This window comes from Mya arenaria, chromosome 9, assembly GCF_026914265.1.
Source record: "Mya arenaria isolate MELC-2E11 chromosome 9, ASM2691426v1".
Lineage (NCBI taxonomy): Eukaryota > Metazoa > Mollusca > Bivalvia > Myida > Myidae > Mya > Mya arenaria.
This window is the reverse complement of record NC_069130.1, coordinates 54463653-54486293: the sequence shown is the minus strand read 5'-3', so window position 1 is coordinate 54486293 and position 22641 is coordinate 54463653. Positions and strand designations below refer to the sequence as shown.

The window sequence follows — 22641 nt, the reverse complement described above, 5'->3', positions numbered from 1 at the left end:
ATTGAACTGGTAACATTTAAGTTTCCGCCCAAGATGAAGAAGTTGACTGGAGTTATTCGCACATATAATTTTCGTTAATGTTTTATATCTCGTATAGTTTTAACTCTTTTAAAATCAGAATAACTTTGCAAGAATAGTTTAATATGTTGTAAATGTTATTTACACTTTGATATATGCAAACACGAGTGAAGGTCTAATGTTCAAAACGCTGCCCTCACATTGTTCTGTAAGACGCTGATCATATACTACACATCCCCCTTCCTTATGTAGTAGCACATGAGCCTGAATAATTTCTCCTAGGCTTTCTCATGCTCGTCTATCCAAATTGTTTCCAAATGCGGCTTGATGGAGCTTATGAACCGAGGACCCATCAACTGCAAATAACCCAGAAAATCAAATTAAGCACATGCAACGGGCATTGGTATTAACATCTAAACTTAAGAATTTCATGCTCGTTCTTCATTGCTAACATAACGTTGTCCAGAAGGTGAATTAATTTATCTGAAATCAATTCCTCTATGGGTGTGTTTGATATGGTCTTTAGGCTTGACATTGTATTGTGCCATTTACATTAACAATATATAATGTATTATAACCACGTGTGACGTACATGCAACCAAAATTGTTATTGTGGTAAAGCAGTATATGTTGCAGGTATTGGAGCACCAATGTCAACGTTTGTTTTGGTGCGGGTGTAAGGTTGAGTGCACGTAGACATGTTTACAATGTCAAGGCATTCCAAGATAACAGCATTGCAAATAAACGTTTTCGGCTAATTTTAGTTACCTATGGACACAATGCGGCCAAGTAACTGTAACAATGTTCACAGACAATAACATCGGGATTAGAGCAGAACAACTAAAAATTGAGACCTGAAAAATATAGGTAATTGCGTTTGGCAGGAGAGCACATTAAACAAAATGTTGAACATACGAGATAGACATGGCGGGTGACAAAGTTCGGTTAGTCAGTGTTATAAATAACTAATGTTTAAGTTCGTACATTTTCCATTATTTATTGATCGTGCCACAGCGACATCCTTAACAATTATTTAAAACGCAGCTGATTTTTATTGTAGTGTATCATTTGTTGTTAGTTAATGCTTGGGAAAAATGTAAAATGGATTGTAGGACAAACATAAAAGAAGATAATGTATTATAAAGTGTTGGTTACATTCTTTACATAACATTTTTTTTAATTGAAAGTCGTTTGAAATCAACTTACATCCATATATTCAATATTCACGGAATAATTCTTGTGCCGAATTCCCAAGTCTGTCTTGAGCTCTCGTAATTTGATGTTGTTGCCAAGTCTATTAATACACTTATCTACGGTCCCCATCACTCGTGGCGCATGCGCACGAGGAATTGCGTTGTATTCGAGGTCAGATGTTTTCACTGCTCGGAGTGACATGAAAGCATCAAGAACTTCTGGATGGGTCTCAAACCGACTGTAGATAAACAAAATATATTAGTACCTTTTGTGTGATTCATTCTACAATATAGATGATTAAAGCCGTATTTATTCGAAAAACCTATATCGTACATGTAATTTACGTTCTAAAACTTAACGTTATTCAGTTTATGTTCTGTATAAATGAATTTCTATAATGATTAGAATGGTTAGAAATAAAAGTTTAAATTCTGAAGTTTTTTCTGTTATATATTTTTGACATTTACATCCTTGACCAAATTTAGTATATCGTTTAAGGGTTTGCAAAATAGTTATCTTTACAGTTTGCATGTCAATTTCTAAAAGGATTATGTAATGGAAATGACAATGCCGTAAACTTTACCCAGGGTTACCAAATATAAACTAGCGTTAATGGGAAGAAATTTGGTTTTGCCCTCCCAGATGAATCCATACTTTCTTCTTAATATTTATCACAATCAAATAATGAACACTAATTGCATAAAATAATTCATACAATAAAACATTATTGTTTGGTAAATACGATGAAAGAACTACAATTAAAGTTAGTTTTATATTTGATTTACAGAGAATTAATCCATGGAACGATTATTTCATGAACTCAAATGTCAAACTGTTACGAAATCAACAAAAGCATCAGATTCCTATCAACTAATACAAATACGGTTCTCAACGAAACACCTACCCCACAAAAGTAATAATTCTAACTTCTGCCACATTTTGTTAAATTATTGTCCAGCAGTCTTTAAGAGTCTCAACTTCTCGCTCAGTTATTTCAGGCGGCAGTTTTTGAGGATCAAAAGTGGTTGAAGATTTCTTATGAATACTCCTTATCACAGCAAACTTCTTTTCACTAGTTGGAGGAGATCCGGTCAAAGACTTTTTAATGCGTTTCTTTCCGAAATTTCTGTAATTGTTTCAAATTATATCCAACCTTTTTGTACAGCAATGTAAAATATTATAGTCTAAATTCATTAGACAAGAACCACTTATTCGAAAGGATGTAATACTAGTTCGTCACTGTCCCTGTCATTTCCCAAGCAAAATAATGTCAAATAGTGTACGCCTTGTGCTGCTTCTTAATATTTCCAATATATATTCACTGATATCAAATAAGACGTAGTGCGCTTGTTTATAACAGGCCGTTAGAAGTATTCTCAAGAATCTACGGAAACAAACACATTTGGTCATTTTTAAAAGCGAGCTATTGTTACATGGGTATATACAATTGTAATTTGTCAGAATTGTCCCAGAACAAAACACGCGACGCCGCTCTTCTCTGTCAAATATTTGGCAGACGTTGACCACATTGTACTCGTAAAATATAAATTGTACAAGGAGTATCTAGCATTTAGGCTCCAACATATAGCATCATGTTTAACACAATAAGTTGGAACAATTTGGTTGACAAAAAATGTGTCGATATTTCTTCATCGATATCGCAGTGCTGGTTTTAGCGCTTTAAAGAGGATTATTATTTTTTTTTAAATCACATTGATTTCTTGTGTTTATTTATGATTTGAAACATAAATAATATATATTTCAGTCAAAATTTAAAATCCATTTAAAGGTGTTATTTTTATAATTAGCATTAGACAACGCGATCAAACATCTGGAGTTCGTTTCCAGTCGTCACATGAAATTAACTAAAGTATTACAAAAAACCGTGTGTATTTTGCCTAAGAATTGATACTTTCTGATGTAATTCAATGCATTGGCGTCTCAAGATGTTCGTCTTCTAGGGAAATTCGGTTAATCACATATATAACTGTGTGATTCCTTAGACTTTATTTAGCTCAAATCAGCAAATCAGAAATATTTGTTTACTGAGAAAACATGACAAAATGGTGACATATTGACGTTTTTGGGACGGATTGCACATTTTGACATTGTAAAGTTTGTTTACCTACTTGCCAGGCCAAACTAAATGACAATCTAAAGCAATCGGCGTATAGCATTTATTACATTTAACCGAGCTTAAGCTTACAAGGGCATACCATTATATTTGCGACACGTTGAATGCATACAGCGCGATATATCATTATTAAATATTTTGTGCAATCACAACCAAACCATGAGAATTTCCACATGACTGTCCTATCGTAAGTTTGTGGATATATAACTTAATTCTTAAATGTAAAAGGAGACATGAACTGTTAAATTGATGTGTGTTTTAAACTCAGTTTTTCATTGTTTGATGTTTTATTTTAATCTGCAGGGTGATCTAGATTTATATATATAAAGTTACTTGATAATATAATACACTTATTTGTTCTGTATGTAATTGTTAAAAATGTTCAAGGGTTCTTATTTGTTTCTTTTTTAGAAAATGTCGGAAACGCATGGTTTTCATATAATTTGATCGGAATGTTTTGAGAATTGTTGTACTATGTTCTGAAACATTCTTTTTTAAGAAAAATTCTCTTTTCAGAAAAAGTCTCTTTTCGTTTATAAAGAAATTGTTGTTGCTTTTTACAAAAAAAAAATTGAGGATTTTCTGAGCACAGAAACAATTCGGAAATCATTGATGATGCACTACTCAGTATTTTCAATTTTAAAGCTCTGACCGTTTTTCGCCTTCACCTGATTAGTGTTATTCCAATTGCGTCTGCATCATTGAAAGTTAAGTAATATGTAAGTGATCTGAGAATGTCCACTATACGAAAATGACTTTCTTGTGTACTTTCATTTTATCCAATCACATGAATAAAGTTTGCATGACATTTGGCGTCAGAATTGTGCAAATTCCGCTCGCTGCCTAAATATTTTATATCTGTACTCAAGCGATATTTACATGTCTGAAATATGTCTTTATGTTTTTCGGAAACATTAATTCATGAAAGTGGCAACTTTGATTCCAGGAAAGTGTTCGTCGAGTGAGCCCAAACGTGATTGTTTATCTTAAATTCAGTCATTCATTGTTTGTTATTCTAGTTTAATCTGCATGGTTACTTAGATTTATTAATATATATATATATATATATATATATATATATATATATATATATATATATATATATATATATATATATATATATATATATATATATATATATATATATATAAAATATTATATTCGCAATATGCTTATATAAATATGTCCTTTATGTAATTGCCAAGACTTGTTGAAATTGTTCAAGGACACTTATTTGTTCCATTTTAAGAAGATTTGTAATGGAAAAGTTCATGAGGAGTTTTTAATAATGTTCTGGAACATTCTCCTTTGCGCAATTTTCTCATATCGTTGGTAGAAAACAAGTGTTGTTTTTAAAGGTAAACAATTCTAAAATCTTAATTAAATATTTTTTTGTGGATTTAGTACTTAAAATATCACCACATTATTAGTTCGGAATTGATTAATGATGCCGTACTTATCAATTGCAACTTTAAATGAAAGACAGTTTTGTTCAATTCAACTGTTTATTGTTATTTCAATTGCGTTGATATCATTGAAAGCTTTGTTATGTGTAAGTGATCTGAAAATGCCTAGTATATAGAAATGAAATTCTATTGTACTTTCATTGCACTTTATACAATCGCATGACTGAATTTCGCTTGACATTCGGCGCCAGAATTGCGCCAATTACCGCCTCTGGTTCCGCTCGCTGCTTAGAAATCCTATATCTGTACTCAAGCGATATTAACCTGTCTGAAATAAATAATTATCTTTTACGGAAACATGATTTCATGGAATTGGAATTGATTGCGGTTTCTTGAAAATGTTCGTCATTAGATTTTCATGCCAAAACCGAGTGATCCCAAATTTGATGGTTAAACGTTTAAACTATAATTCCTAACATTCTATTTCATGTTAAACAAGAAAATAAATAGCATCCAAATTCCCAAACCTTGGGATAAAGCGTTCCTGAAGGGAACATATGTTACAATGTTTTACTGTGTGTTATACCTTTAAAGCTATGGTTGCACAAACAGTATACAAAAGGATAATTTCGTTCTCTATCAAACATGAGTTTAAGATGTTATTATTGTATAGTGTTTACTGAGTTGTTTATTTATAAAGGCCGAACCTACCTGTAGACTAATCCCTCTATAATTTGGTATACTAATAATACATAATGTTGGTAATATAAGAAGTAAGATTTGACGGGTCTCTTTTTAGGAACTTTGTTTGTAAAAAATGCATACACCGCTTACTGTAAAAATGTGGGCATGTTGTATTTTTAAAAGATTTTTATATTTATTTTCTTTGACTATTTATTTCCATGATCCTTTCAGATATGGCCACGGTATTCTTGTTTTTTTGTACATATTAAGAATGACTTGTACGACAAGAAGTTGGAAGTGCTTTATGCTAGCATCAGCGAGCATACAACTACAAGTTTAAAATGAAAATTCTATCAATACAGGTATGTTCATGTATGAATAGGTTTTAATCGTCGTTCATACTTAGTTTACATTAAGCAAAAAAGTTGATTTGCATGAGGTTTACATATTTTTGTTTGGAATGTGACACAGCTATTTATTCCCATTATAAATTCTTGTTTTTGATTAAAACGCCGAATACCAAAAATGATGTATGATCGTCGTTCATTTTAGTGCATAAAGTTGCACTGCATCAGCGTCGTTATTTCCAAACAGTAATAGCTTCCCCAAATTATTTGACATTCGATAAGTTATATGTCTCTAGAGGCACGCGGCATGTCTGATGCTGTCTGTGGTTATTTCTGTTATCATAAACGTTCTGTTATAATGCTTACTTGCATGTAAAAGTACTAAATAATTTGATGATTTTATATTTCATTTGGAATATTTCGTTTAACTTTGAAGAGGAAATTTAACTTTTATACCCTGGTGTTCTTTGAAGAGATATGTTGCTTAATTGAGATGTATCTATGTTGCAGTCGAATGGATTTTTATAAGTCTGGGTTTTTTTCAAACACGAAATACAGAATTATACTAATGTAATATCGGTACAATCTGTTGCAACACTGGTGTTAAAAATTCAAATATATACTGGTGTTTCTGAACGACAATATCAGTGCAATAAATCATAAACTATTAAAAATATTTACAATGAATGCGATAATTATTTGGTCAAATTAACCAGGCGTCCCTTATCACAAGACAAAATTTAAACGTTAAATACCACAGTAAATATATGCCATTGATGTAGGGAGATGGTTGATCTAATTATGGGCTTACACTGATCAGATACGAAAGTTGGTACACTTCATTGGTCAATGTCTATAGCATACTTTTAAGTATATCAGTATAATGAAGAGTTGAAGTCTCAGCTGACCAGATATAAAACTATCACAGTTAATATCTACCTTTAAAAGTGAACCAAATTTGCTCATATTGATATGATCAATGTTTAATTTCCCAAAACGAAGATTGAATAAATAATTAACATTGTTTTGTATACTATTTGCACCTGCCAAATAATTATACTTCATTATAATTGAAATTCAACGGAATCCGTAATGAAATTTCTCCCCCGTCGGCAATATAAGTTAAAAAAAGATATTTAACGTGAAATGATTTGATTTGTGTTTTAATTACTTACAAAAACGGGAGTATTTCTGTAATGTCGTGTTACATTCAATGAAAGTATCCCAAAGTGCACCATGAAATTTGCACAATTAACCCCGTTTACAACTGAAATGTTTTATGCATCGTATTACAGTGTTACTATTTGAATGTGAGTATTGCGGTCTACCCGTTGTAGCTGACGCGATGTAAACTCAATGATTATGAGTGGCGTACGTGCAATAGTCGATGAAAAATTTACCAGTAGTGGTAATCCCTTACGTCCCTAACATCTTTGATGATGAATTAAATATGTATTGATAAAATTAAATGCGTTTAAGTAATAATTCTTTCTGATAATAAGGGTTTGTGCGATGCAGATTTCACATAATTATCAAGCCAATTAAACCATCGTGAATATAATCGTGAAAGATAACTGCCTAAATTGTTAGGGTCGATAATTTCTCAAAATATGTGGACTATATATGCATTTTTTAATTAAATAATGTTTAAAAAGTAAATCAAAAACAACGTTAAATGTCTGGATCTTTCACTTAAATGTTTACCCCAAATCTTCAAGGCGCTTTTCTGTTGTTATTTTGTTCAAACAAATGTTAATTTCAGCAGAATATTGTATCTCATAATTGTCGGATCAAACGGACATATTGTTTCACTACTTGAAATTGCCAGAACATGTATAAATAGGATCTTTGTATCAGACACATTTCGAGTAAACTACTGCATTACCTATTTAACAGCCGAATGTTATTAAATAATTATTCGGTATCCTTGCACTGTTTTCAATATATTCCAAATTTTTCTACCTTGTTACAGGGTCCGAATATACAGTATGGATCCGTTTTATTGTAAAATCCCATCTTTGTATCCGTTGTTTGTTATTGCCCATGATCATAACCAAAATCCTGATGAGACGGTTTATCCTTGCATGACCTAGATGCTCCTACTATTCCACGACCTAAGGGTATTGACAAAAGTCCAATTTTCTCGGATGTTTGGTGTGTACTGTTTCTCTTAAATTAAAGCTAATAAAAATATGCTTAAAAGTGTTGTTGTTTTATTTGAAATGTTTCCTTTGGTATTAACATAATAAGTGTATATGATTGCTCTTTCCTGTAATTCCATTCCTAAGTTCCCGTTCCGATGTGGTGTTCTGTGTTTTCTGTCTTGGATGCTCCTTTTTTTTCCACGACCTAAGGGTATTGACAAAATTCCAATTTTCTTGGATGTTTGGTGTGTACTGTTTCTCTTTAATCAAAGCTTATCAAAATATGCTTAGAAGTGTTATTGTTTTATTTAAAATGTTTGCTTTGGCATTAAAATAATAAGCGTATATGATTGCTCTTTCCTGTAATTCCATTCCGAAGTTCCCGTTCCGATGTGGTGTTCTGTGTTTTCTGTCTTTAATCTCCTGATCCGGAAGAAAGGTTCCTGTCTGCTGAGGATTGTGTTGCATTCAGTGGTAAGATAATATTGTGTTCGCGTTCGTTTGTTTTGTTGGTTGGAAGAGAATCCTTGGTACCAATTGATTATTGTTATGTATGATACAGTCAAATCGAAAGATAAACATGATTATGAAATAGGTGCACGTTATTTGTTCAACAAGGGTGATAGTGTTTTACCACTTTTCTTGCCGATGTCTTCGAATGATTAAGAAAATAAATTCATATATAAAGGCCTTAAAGGTACTGGCTTTGATAATGCTTTGATTTAAAGAGATCTAAAAGGCGTAGGTACAAACAATTGGGTGATTATTATAACATAATGGTGGAAATCGTTACTTATCAATGATGATAGGAACTTCAAACAGTTGTTATATCATTCTGCAAATCAATAACGAACATCATCATAACAAACCGATTTAAAGTTCACTCACAAAATATTTGCCTGGTTGTCTTGGTTTATATGTTGCCTAGTTTTATACAGAACTTGGTAATGTTAAATTATGTTTTGACATTAGTGAAACAAGTATTGAAATATAGCTTCATGCAAGAATGCCCTATGAGATAAAACTTGTCAAGAAGGGTAATATTTTACAATATTGTGTCTAAGTTGTGACTTCAGCCAAATATTGAATAAGTATTAAAAAAATTTGATTGACTATGATTGTCTCATTGAATCGAGAACGTGACAAACACCGCAATCAAACAATTTAACTTGAGTTTATGCACTAATAGTAACTTATAAGATGATGAGTAATTTATAAGATGAGGAGAATAACTTTTTTTTGGAATGCAAATGTTATTATGGACTAAGAATAAGATGTATAGACAGCGTACTACAGACAATGTATCGACTTTGAAAACTCATAATATGCTTATATACATGGCTTTTGCATTTAGAAATTGCATATTATAGTTTATATAGTTCACTCTATATTCTGGCTTGAACGTTAATTTCACTTTGTGGCAATCCAGATCTTTGTTAAGTCTGTTTTTTATTATTACATTGAGCATGGTTTGCTCCTACTCGGCACACCAGCGTATCAAAACCTTTATGATACCCTTGACATATCAGCTGTATAAATCTCGTACTCATGAATGATTGATAAGGTGAAATCCAGCGGCTTGATTGGTCCCATGAGACACACCTCATGCGGTGCGGAAATGGCCAGAAGTTACGTAATCTCGGTTCAAAATAATCCAATGAGATTACCTTTTTGTTATCGGCAATTTCATTGGTCGGAACATGCTTATGAATATTCAAGATTTACGAAGTTTCCCTAGCCAAATTGCCAAGGGTATCATATAGGTTATGATACGCTGGGGATACGCGAGGATGTGTTTGCTAACACTATAATGTGTGTATACTATAGCAATAACTTTAAATCGAGAGTGTCTGTTTGTTGATATTTAGTGTACGCGTAATTCACTGCTGGAATAATATGTGGTTCTTAATATAAAAGCATTGAAATGTTGACACGATTAAATGAGTGTAATGATTTTTTTAATGCAAACAGCGTTCATAAGAAAACATGTGCCCTCTAAAATTTAATTATACCAATACGAATTGATCATGTAATTTATGTTGTTATTAACCCTGATGATAAAGCATTCGTTAATGATAATGACAACTCACAACATTAACATCATCTATAATTCATGCATCAATTTGTGTCGGATAAATATACGTTTTCATTTGATCAGGTCAGTACTGAAGTCAATAGCTCACAGCCGCACTCACTATTTCTTAGATCGATATACTTACCATAGCCCGAAGCCGTGTGTACTACTTGTGTAGATACGTGTTAGTGTTAATCACATTTGGAGCAATCAATCGACCAGTTATGTGTACATTTTACATACTTAGAATGTAATAAAATAAAAGTACAAGCACACGTTTCAACTAAATACTCGTAAACACGTTTTTCATTTTATCTGACAATTGTCGCTATGGTTATTATTACATGTACATTTCTTGGTTCACAACCTCTTTAGTATATTTGACGACTGTCGTGTTCGGGATGGTTAATTTATTGTCGGTCACTTTTTGTTTATTATGTTGCTGTTACAAACATTTTATTTGATTTGTTCTGTTGGAGTCCATTGCAAATTATGTTTCCTTAATGGACGTTCAGTTTATGATATTCAAGTCTTCTTACAACACAATCGACATAATAGGCACTCCTATTTCCAACGCAGAGGTTGAACTAGTCATCATGATATATAATGTTGTAGTCCTTGGAAAAATGTGGATATTAACATTACGCTAATAAATATGTGCCATTGAGTTGAATATATTGAGGAAAAAAGTTTTATATTGATATTGACATTACATGACTTAGAGGTACATGAATATACACATTCACAGTCATCTCAAAGAGAGAACAACGAATAAACCCCGAACTTGAGTCTTGCAGAACGGCCATTTACGTTTAAAATTACTAAAAAACGTAAATATGATTATCAAACTTGAAAACTATTCATATTTTGCAAGTAATCGAAAGTGGCAAAAAGCTGGCCTCTCATGCATTTAAACGGCGATTACTGGTTTCTAAGAAATTGAAATTAATTCTATGTTATCATATTTCCATTAACAGATAATGATAGTCCAAGTTGTACAAATAATTTCTAGGCAGATGCGGAAGCTGGAGAGGGTAACTGACAAAATTGCCTCAATTTCGACTCCAGTATGACAGTGAAATATCTCTAAATCTTAATCACAATAAAACATAGAGAAGTGTGATATGACGCTTTTCTGACGGCCGTTATCAAATCGAGTTCACCGTGAACAATATATGTTGCTTTTCAATTATGAAATACTGTAAAAATATTAAATTAACTTCAGTGTGTACATGTCAGCACTAACCTATGATACGGCGTTGGAAAACAATACCGGTGATATAATCCTTTTTTGTCTTAATTATTCCAAGAAAAAGCTATTAACGCATCGCTAAATATTAATTTATCTTCAACCCTACCAAGACGAACCTACGCAATAATATATGATCTCGCTTCACGTGGTATAACTATTCATTGTTGGATAAATTGAATGTAACGATTTGTCCTTTATTCAGAAGAAAATCTGTATAATATTCAACATTGAAAATAGAAACACGAAGATGCAACATTAATTTCCGACAGATTGGTTCATGCTACTTTTGATTGCGTATATATTTTACAATTAAATCCTGACGTAATCCAGACATCAAAGAGAAATAAATAATAATGCAAAGACGTTTTGACGATTGGTTTTATTTATAAATTTATACTATAATGGAATCTTACAATCGTGCTTCTATGTGAATAATCATGATGTTGGTTTGTCTTTTATAGTAAATATAGTATCAGGTCATTAATGGGGAAAAATCTAAGAATAACAGGAAAAACAGCTTAACACAGAGAAAACGCTGCCAAGTTCCATATAAATTTGAGACGTCGATATCATATGTTGAATGTTTGTTTTAGAACAAAACGGTCTTGTTTCTATTCCTCACTAACACACGCCTTAGGTAGTGTCTTTGGCTGTCGAAATTGCTCCGTACTTCGCCCACAGCGAAGAAATGTATGGTATCGTCGTGCATTGGAGCTTGTTCACATGACTGTGTTTACGATTTAGCAGATACAGTCAAACAACTGTAGTTAGAGAATTTTATTCTGTTAGTATTTGAGGTACTTTTGTTTCGAATCAGTAGTTAATTCAACAAGCAAGCGCAGCGATTCATTGAGCGAATTCTTTAAGCTAGACAAACTTAATAGATGCAATACATCAAATATTATTGGGGAAGGAAAATGCATTAATGAATTATATATTTTCACTTCACTAAAACAATTTCAATTCATATAATTGTTGTCGTAATTAGATATGCCTTTAACCAATGTAACTGCTTAAAAACGCTTAAATGTGTTGTCCACGAGATTATTGAGCAAGATATTATTATTTTGAAGACAAACGGACTATTCGAAGATGTTTCTAAAGTTCAGGTGATCACAAAATTAAAAACTATATTCCACAATAAATAGAATCCAACATCATGTTATTTTGTATTGCATTTTGAATAACTTTGAACTTAACTGCATTTTAGTAGACTCACAGGATATGTGATGAAAATATTTATGTTATTGTGTTTACATAATTATGATCTTCGTCTTAGGGGTAAAACGTAAGGTTTCCTGCAGACCCTTTTAGAAAAATGAAATTAAAAATCCTACAATATATTAAACGACTCGCATGCCTCGTGCTATGTGACGGATAGCAAAGGTAGTAAATCATTTTAATGTTGAGACCTTCAACCTCATGACGCCAATATACCAGGGTACAACTTTGGTAAGCATCAGATAACAAGAGCCAACATTTTTAAAAATAAAGAAACATATGTTTTAGAATGTGTACGAAAGGTGTAGGTCCTACTATTTGGGAATGTTGACCGACGTTGTTATCGCACGCCCCGTAAAAAAATGCGTCTTTTTACGCATGGCTAAATGTGTTTGTTGATAAAGTCGTTCTTTTATGTATAAACTTGATAAAAAACAACAGCATGTACTGTAAGAATAAAAAACAGCAGAGCAAATAACAACAATGTTTCAAGTCCGCGTAAATACTGTGTCGATTCTTTTGACAGTTTAGTAGCGCTTTGACGTTATACAATACGATAATGAAGTCGATTGTCACGGATCAAAATGCAGAGTGTCCAGATCATGCTTAATTTCATTCCGGAATTGTTTTCTTGAAAACCAGTACTCTTTAGCAAATCAACAAGCAAATTTATTCCACAATTATTGCATTGCTTTCTTGTAAGACGTTGCAATGTTTATTAGTTTATATGCCTATGCGGTTAATGTCACATTCATGTTCAGAGATTGCAAATTATATGGTTTTATTTGTATTTGATGTTTTAAATATGTGTTTTCTAGTATCATGATTATCGTTATCGTTGTCTGAGTCGTACTCCTTCTTCTCCTCCTCCTCCTCCTCATCATCATCAGCAGCAGCAGCACCAGCAGCACCAGCATTAAATAAGTACATGCAAGCTCAAGCTTAGTAAAAAAACATTCATCAATAATTTTATGTTCCTTATTTGAAAGGGCAATTGTAATACATTATGCATACTTTGTTAAATTGGATGTAGTCCAATTTACAATCAATTAAATTGCTTCATCTTTCTTTTTATACTAGGCAAAACGATGAACATCCAGACATTAACTTACCAGGATAACACAACAAAAATACAAGGACAGTAATCATGACGTCAACTATACAGGCATTAGGTAAGGGCCCAAATGACACTGAACAAGAGACACAAATTGTAAACACACCACAAATATTCCACTTAGACATACAATAATCATTATCATACATAATGGGATAAACGCCTTTGATCGGACACTTATATACGAGTTAACTGAAGCACGAATTCACGTGGTCACAGTTATATGTTTAAGTATACCTGCTTATTTTCCTGAACTCGTTGAAACAAGTGTGTGTTATATGTCCTTTTCTACTGTAATGATCTCCTGAGGTACCGAGTTGGCTCACCAATGCTCATGTGTAATTATTCAGTGATGAAAACACGTTAATGTCTGTACAAAATATATCTTGAACACTGCATATTTTATTTGGCATAAAATATCACTTGAACGGTAGAAATGCAGATTACAACAAACTATGTAAATAAACTCCACGTTAGCGTTGTCTCGTTATCCCATGTACTAACGCACTCGCTAGAAGAGCATTATCATTCCTAATTGACCTTGATTCCAAACCAACATTATGTGTATATGAATGCATCTTTCACCAATATGTTTTATCTGCTACACCAAAAGTTTGGATTTGGATAAGTTAATTAAGTCAATTGACTATCGAGAAAATATCCTAGTGTTAGGAATTTAGCAGACGTATTTTACCACAATCAAATAGTTAACTTCAAACTATGAAATAGATCATTGAACAATTCTAATTAAAACTATTCCTAAGTTTGTAAAGTAGTTATTTAACTCGCTGAAAAAAATAATATAAGCCTATTTTTTTAATCAAGTAATACTACAATTACATCTCTTCTCGTCAAAATTGTCGTTTGTTGTTCAACGAAATAGCTGCGTCTTCTTGTCCGACACGATTATTTGTTGTGCAGCGAACAAGCCGAGAATATTATTGTACGTTGTGCATCAAAAGAGCTTTGCAAAAAGAGTGGTGTGTTATTGCCTCAATACAACGGTTTGATGTGCAAGAAAATTACCGTGTGTTGTTGCACCAATATATACTTGTTTGTTGTGCAACAGAAGAGCCGTGTTTTGTTGCCTAAGTTAACTGTATTTTCATCAACAGTAGAACCGTGCAACAAATGAGATGTGATATTGCAATAATATAACGATTTATGTTGTGCAACAAAATAACCATGTGTTGTTCTGTTTCATTAAACTAGATCCTAATGCGTTCGTGGTTTCTCGTTTCCGCATGGCCACACATGTTTGTTTACATATTTCTTTAATTTCGTGCTATACATATATTTGTTCAAATATCCAGTAACTCCAGCAATAAACTGAAAGTAAGAATCGATGAAATATTCCGCCAAGAAAACCTTGAAGACACGAAACCAATTGTTGTCTTAAATTTCTTGACAACATTAAAACAATGAAGATATAATGTTTATTTTGTTAAAAAAATATTGTAAAGCATTGTCTTATTTCTTTGAGATTAAAAGAATGAGGTTGAAAATAAAATAAAATGTGACTTAAAACACTTAAAATTTCTTTTAGCGCACAAGACGGCATCTAGAAAACTCAATTCAAATGAAATGTTTAGTTAAGTTCAATTCACATCTACCGAAAATTACTTTAAGTGAATAAAAGCTCTCCAATTATCGTAAATCAGCTAATATGTACGTCAAGACTAATGCGATTAATGTGATTTTCAAAGAAAATGTTGTCAGGATACTTAACTGAGGCTTTTGTAATATTGTTTGTCATAAATAATGCAAGGGCTTGTCATAAGTATTATCTTAATGCGTTCTAAACGAATTATAAATGTATTGATTGCTTTAAAGTATTCAGTCTTTTTGAATTATTTGCAAACAAATACAGCTAATACATGAGACTTTCCTAATTATTTGTAATGAATGTAAACAAATCATTTCCATATGCTTTAGAAATTATTGGACTGCTTGAAATCATCATTTGATTAAAGATCTTATTCGTCAATTTTCAGTTCATAAAGCAAAGTATTAAAATTTAGAATATATCAGTAGGACAAACAACATTTTTTGAGAAAAAATGCATCAATCCATATTTTTTTAACAATACGAAACAAGACTAATCATACATAGATTGAAACAAATATATATTTATTTCTAAATTTCAAACATGAACTGGCAGCCAAGTGATGATTTGTTTAATGATTATTTCTGTAAATTAAACGTGAGTCAAACGGATCATGTATGATACATTGCTTAAGGAGTTTTGTTATGCAGATAATTGACATACATTATACTGTTTCTGAGTAGCAAGAGCAACAACAATACCTTCAATTGAAAATGGCAAGTAAACAACAACAATACTATTAATGACCCATTTAATGTTTTTGTTTTATTACTTAAAGCTGCACTCTCACAGATTGAACGTTTTGACAACTTTTTTATTTTTCGTCTTGGAACGAGCCAATATTTGCGAAAATCCATGGAAACCAGTTATCTAAGACGGCTGACAAAAAATAAGATTGCAGATTTTTATATTTAAGTTCAAAAATAAATGTTTTATGCATTTTTCTTAAACCGTGAGTAGCGGTTTATACCATAAAACATGAATTTTCGAACGGAATTATGAAAATCTATGATGTGATTTTTTGTTAGCAATCTTATATCATTGGTCTGCAGATATTAACGCAAAAAAATGCACTTTCCAAGATAAAAAATAAAAACAGTTGTAAAAATGGTATATCTGTGAGAGTACAGCTTTAAACAAGCTGTTTTTGTTTCGAAAATGATATTGCTTATCTTGTTGAACTAACAAATGCTTAACCCTAAGTAAATCGATGAGGAAAAGCAACCGTGAGAAAGATACAATTATCAAAATAAATATAATTAGCCTAGAGTAGCATTGTTCCGTTCGGATGTAGTTTCGTTTGCGTAAGTTAATGTGTCAGTGTAAAGCTTAAGGAAGCAAATATTTCAGCAAATCAGATTTGCCGTTAGTCCTCATTTTTTATTTATGTTAACGTTACCAACAGTGTGATGTGGTTTCAGGACTGCATTAAACGTCACTGAAACAATTTGCATATTATCGTAATTATGTATTATGCGTTGTTGAAATACCGGTTTGTGCCAGGTTTGACAGATAGTGTTTTGCATTTGCTTTGTATGGGAAGTGTAACAGGTGACTGCAGTCTCTAACATTGCCCTACTATAATAGCTATGTTGTATTTTAAAAAAAATAACACCTGCATATTTAAATATTTAAATACTAATCATACTGCACATTTGAATAGAACGACATACGATAAGGGCACACTATTATAAAAGGATACTTCAAAAGGCTAACAAATACGATGCTACATTAAATATGATATTGGCTTTATCTATGAATTACCTGAAAATAAAGTAGTAGTCTAGCCATGTTGATAACTAGTGTAATAATAATAAAATGAAGGATAAAGCCATATCGTGTGGGTTGATCTTTATAAGGATATCGTATAGTAATATTTGAAATGTGAGTGCTATTGTCATTACTTATCTAATCAGAATAGCTCTTAAAGCAAGTATATTGGCAACCCATTTGTGTTTGAACACTGGCTAATAAGGCATCTTAATGCCTGATCATAGTCAATATCATGTTTCTTGACATATTCCATATTTTGTTTCTTGGCATAGTTAATATTCTTAAATGTTTTGAAGTCTAGAAAAAGTTCATGTTGTGGAAATACAATAATAAACTACACTTGGAAACAGAAATAGGTTGTTTTATGAAAATGTCTGTTAAATACCAAATATATTTTGCTTAACATGCCTCTGTTGTCTCAGCGTTAAACTGTAAATGCAGGTGGTAATTGAGCTCATTCAACATTTAATAATGTAATCAAGCTAATGTTTTCCGTTTTCGTTATTTACTATAGAACCGTATTAAGTAAGACGTTAAACTTGTTTTTCCTTATTGAATTGCACTATAGATACATGTTGGTGATATATATGGCATCACACAACACATTGTAGACATGCACATGTTTGACAGACCATTTTAGGATTGTACCAAATTTACACGCAAATGTATCTCGATGTTAGATCACACCTCTGACACTCGTTGAATCTTTCCAATACCAATCTCTTAATCAATGAACAATTCCTCTCAGTAGTAAATCTTGGTATCATCATCATTCGAAAACCTAGGTAAATATACCTCTTTACATCACCACTGCTTCAGTTTGGATTTTTACAGAGAAGGTGGGCAAAAGCTCGCTTTAGGTATTTAATTAGATTTAGTTTAAAAAAGGTTGTTCATCATCCACGACATATTTCGGAATCATTTATTCATGGAAAAAATCACTTTCATATGCTCTTATGGTGTATAGTCTTTTCGTTCATGACGTGTCTGTTTCAAAGACTCAAGGACGCTTTGACAGCAAGGTTAATCAGAAATAACATATTGTTACAATAACGTAACGTTAATAATCTGCCGTAGGTTAATGTTAACATGAAATTCGTAAGGTTACAAAATGGTCATTGACTTTAATGTTTTAGTTCATAACCGATTTGAATTCGATCTCTTACACTTTAAAAATATAAAAATAAAGACATAAAAGGAAAGTAAAGTGACAAGTGGCATAACCAGTATTTAAACAGTAAACTTCAATGATGTTGATTTTAGCTCACATCAAAAGCAAATTTATATAAGAAAATATTAATGAATGAAGTTTTAATTAAATTTAATGATTACCATTGAGTTATTTTAAGGCATAACGCACAATCGTAAATAATGCATTATCAATGCTAAACATTTTTTCTTGCAGTAGTTTTTTACCAAATGATTAATACCAAAACAAAATATATTGTACGTTCCTGTAAGTTTACAAAGTAAATGGGTTAAGTATAATGATTTTTTCTTCTTCATTTTAATAGGTTTTAATGTTCCATGTTCTGAACTTCAGTTGAAGTGAAAGGAGATATGTTCAATCACAGAACGATTGCTTCCTTTGTATGTAATAGACTCAATCATCATCAAGAGATGGGCAGACCTAATCACACAATGTTTATATAGCCTACAGAAACATAAAACGGATTGTCCATGCGTTATTGTGTGTCACAGATGGACAGTTTCTATACCAAACTGAATTTTGGAAAAAACATTCGTACACTCAAAAAAATACGCCTTTGTCTTCATCAATTTTATACAAAATCCGTCTAAACCGTTTTTACATACACTAAAATGTTATAAGTTGGATTTTTGCAACAAACTAGCAGCTGTTTGGATACAATAACTAGTCTTAGCACAATGCATCCTACTTAAAAAGTATGTTTTGCACTCATGTGTCATATACTGTGTGTTATTGTTTAAAATTAATGATGTAATATGATTTTTATATAAGTTGTTTTTATCCATATGTCGATGGTGGCATTTTCACTTTCAATTAGGGATCATGTGATGTATAGATTGTACTGTGGTTGGATGTCATAAACATGTACTAAAACGCAAGAAAATGCGTGGATAAATTGGTGCAATCTAAGCGGGATATTAAACTCATATCGGCTTGAAGTATCCTACAAGTATAGAATTAATTGGCTGTCGGTGGTGATATAATAAGAGGATCGTATCTTTGTGACCAATTTTAGATATTGTTTGATGATGAAACAATGTTGTTTACAATAAGGTGTACGTACTGTTATCCATTTTAAGTATACGAACTGTATACGAACTGTTATCCACTTTAGGTGTTCGTACTGTTATCCATTTTAAGTGTTCGTACTTTTATCCATTTTAGGTGTACGTACTGTTATATATTTGTTATATATCTTAAATTCATTGTTCGTAATTTCATATCATTCTGAATCAATCGCAGTTTTTGGATGGTGATGTCGGTTGTCATAAGTCAGAGAACACCTAACAATTTCCTTTCCTTCAGTAAAACAATATTAATGTACAACATGTGTTCGGATTTCAGAATGAAGATTTATTTGTTAAGTCGTCATTTATATTTGCTTTTTATTCCCCGAATCATGTTTCCTCTATTGATAGATTGAGGCAAGCCTAATCTTGGTATCCGGAATATCGTCCGTATGAGCCTAGTGTTCGAATTGTGTATCTCAATATATTGTATAATAAAATTTCAGTCGAATATCTTAACGATAGAATATATGTGCTTGGCCAGGAACTTTTCATTGTATTATTTTTTCAAATACAGGCTTACATTGTCAATCCTTGTTTACAACGAATATACATTCTCTGAATCTTCCACGTGTTTGCAAAACGACTTTATACAGTATCCGGAAATCGAGTATTCTTGGAAACATCGTCGGCAAGTCTCAGCTGTTTTCCAATTCATTCATTCCTCCAAAAAAAATCGCAATTCACACATGAAATATTTGACAACAAACATATAACATATCGAAAAACTTTCGCGCCATACTGGTATTACAAACGATAATCAATAGCCAAGCTACAACATTTGCACCCAATATATACATAAGACATTTCTGCATACATGCTAACAATAATCTCCTGGTAATGGTTATTACCCATACTGAAGTTCATGATCACTGGACAGGTATAACCGATACACATGGACTTCAAATATTTCGAAAATATAATATCAAATATGTATTAATAGGTCAACCGATATCAACCATTATATACACCTCATATTATCTGCTTTAATGCATGTTTAAATAAACCGAATTCCTATTATGAAACACTTTTGGATAAATTCACGTTTGAGTGTATTCATATATTTAATCAAAGCTATCTTTTACTCGTTTCATCCGGTGAAAACGGTGATTGAGATCAACTGCTCTGCGCAGACGGATACAGAAGACTAAACAGTGTTTAAATAATCTGAAGAACATGAAGACCTTCAAAAGCATTTAGACAAGACGTTTATTTTTGATCGTGTTTGATCATCCTCAACGAACAATTTTATGTGAATGGAGAACATTGTTATACTGAAGGTAAAGTGTTTTCGAGTATGAAACACGGTTTTCCTTCACTTGCAATTGTTGTCTTTTTGTATTTAAAACCAAACAGAAAGAAGCACGTGAAGCTTAGCATTTTTTCATGGAAGTGACGTTAAGACTACTTAACGCCGTTGGATGTTTTTAAAACTCGCTTCACAAATCATTGACGTTATTTATCCAAATTCACATTCGTTATCCTACATATCAAAGGTCAAGCTCATACTTATCGGTTAAGGGAACCTCAAAAAGATATTGGTAATAATCCGTGTATCTTTGTCATTTTCAATAAGATTTTGATCGAATTTCACAATTTTGTACAACATAGTAAACATATATTTACTAAATCCCATGATAATATGAAAAGTTTTAAACAAAGAAAACTCAGGTAAAGTCAGGTAGCAAAATTTTATTATAAACATGTCAAAAAGCACACACAATATATTATATCCATTAAAAGACGTCAGCACAAATGTCAGACAAACAAACATAGTAACAAACATATCATTTCACAAACCTTTTCGAAAATGTCATGTTTGTTTTCCGTTCTAAAAAGAATATTTATGACATCAATGAAAAATCACTGCGATTTGTCTTTTAGTAATTATTAAAAAAAACATTAATCAATTTCACGTGGGAAGCAATTGGATCTTAACCCACGTTTCACGGATTATGTATCTGATTACTGAAAACAAATATTGGCATTCCTATAGCAATATTAATAAGCCATAAATCAAAGCTGCCACAACAACCAACACATAACTGTTTAACTATATAGTATTTCCAATATAATAAAACTGTGGTTTCATTTATTAAATAGGTTTATGAAGCTGTACAATAAAACCATTAATGCCGAAGGTGGAAGCATGCTTTATTTTATCAATTAAGCTTCAGGCTCAAACTTATCGAAATTTCTTAAGTGTATCAAGCTTATTCAGCTTCTTTTATAATAAGATTATCGTCGCTATAGTTATGCTTTTACATATTAAGATAACACATCTTATCAAAGGCTTATCCTGTATTAAGGAACCTAGTAAGATTTTCTCGAGAATTTGATTTTTTGTACACTTACAAATATTCGTGTTTTACATATAAAGGAAGAACTCTTTTAAATGGTACATATTGCAATAATATCTTTACTGCTATGAGAGACTTTTAATGGTATTTTTTAATACGAGGCCTACAATAGAATATTTTCAACGGGACAGATTTTACTCAACAAATGTGCAGTGATTACTATCCACCGAGCAAGGTCATAAAGCATAAAGGGGTATACCTATTTGATTATTAATATGGTAATTAAATGTTTAATACTATACTATCATCCTAAGTCTACCCTGCGTCGCTCCACCACTTTAAAATGTCAATGTGTACTTTGAATGCCATATGAAAAAATGCATATAATAAACCAGAATGCACCATTTTAGACAAAAGGTAGTCAACATTGCCTTGGAAGGGAAGGATTTTGGTAGGTGCCTACAAACTCACTATACACAGCTATAAGATGTATTTTGTTCAAAAAACAATTAATTGGACGATTGGCTAATGTAATAAGGATTTCAAAATAGTTTTCATCTTAAATAGAATAATTAAATATCTAATACTACGCTTCTGACTACATGTGTGAGTTGCTTCATATCTTTTTTTTTAAGCTTCATTTCCACTGAAGTCTACTAAAACCTGCTTTTAACCTCTTAGACGAATATACGTATATTATATCCATCATGAGGTAAACAACATGATGTACACTTCCCTTAATACCATTCTATAACCTCTTATCCCTATAAAAACAACAAAATCAATACTTTTCAATGGTATTATTTTGGAAGTTTTAGTGAAGCGATTTGGAAAACCGATTAACACATACAGCATAAACTTACAAAATGAGCAAAGTATGTCTAGTTAACAACGTGATTGCAAAAGATGGAGCTTACGGACGTTGTCGACTTGCCGAGGGAAAACTGAGATAAAACCTCCCTTCTGGGGAAAACTCAGAAACCTAAGCCCGTTTGTCATCCTGATTTACAGGATTTGTCTCGTACTACTAGATGTCTGGCCTCATAACCCGTAATCACTTTAACAACTAGGTATAAAGTACATATCATTTATATGAT

The 22641-nt window shown here is 32.0% G+C and overlaps 1 pseudogene; it reads right to left on the bottom strand.

Annotated features, from left to right (window-relative positions):
- Positions 1-245: 245 nt before the first annotated feature.
- LOC128246188 (uncharacterized) lies at positions 246-5603 on the bottom strand (annotated as a pseudogene).
- Between the last annotated feature and the right edge of the window lie 17038 nt (positions 5604-22641).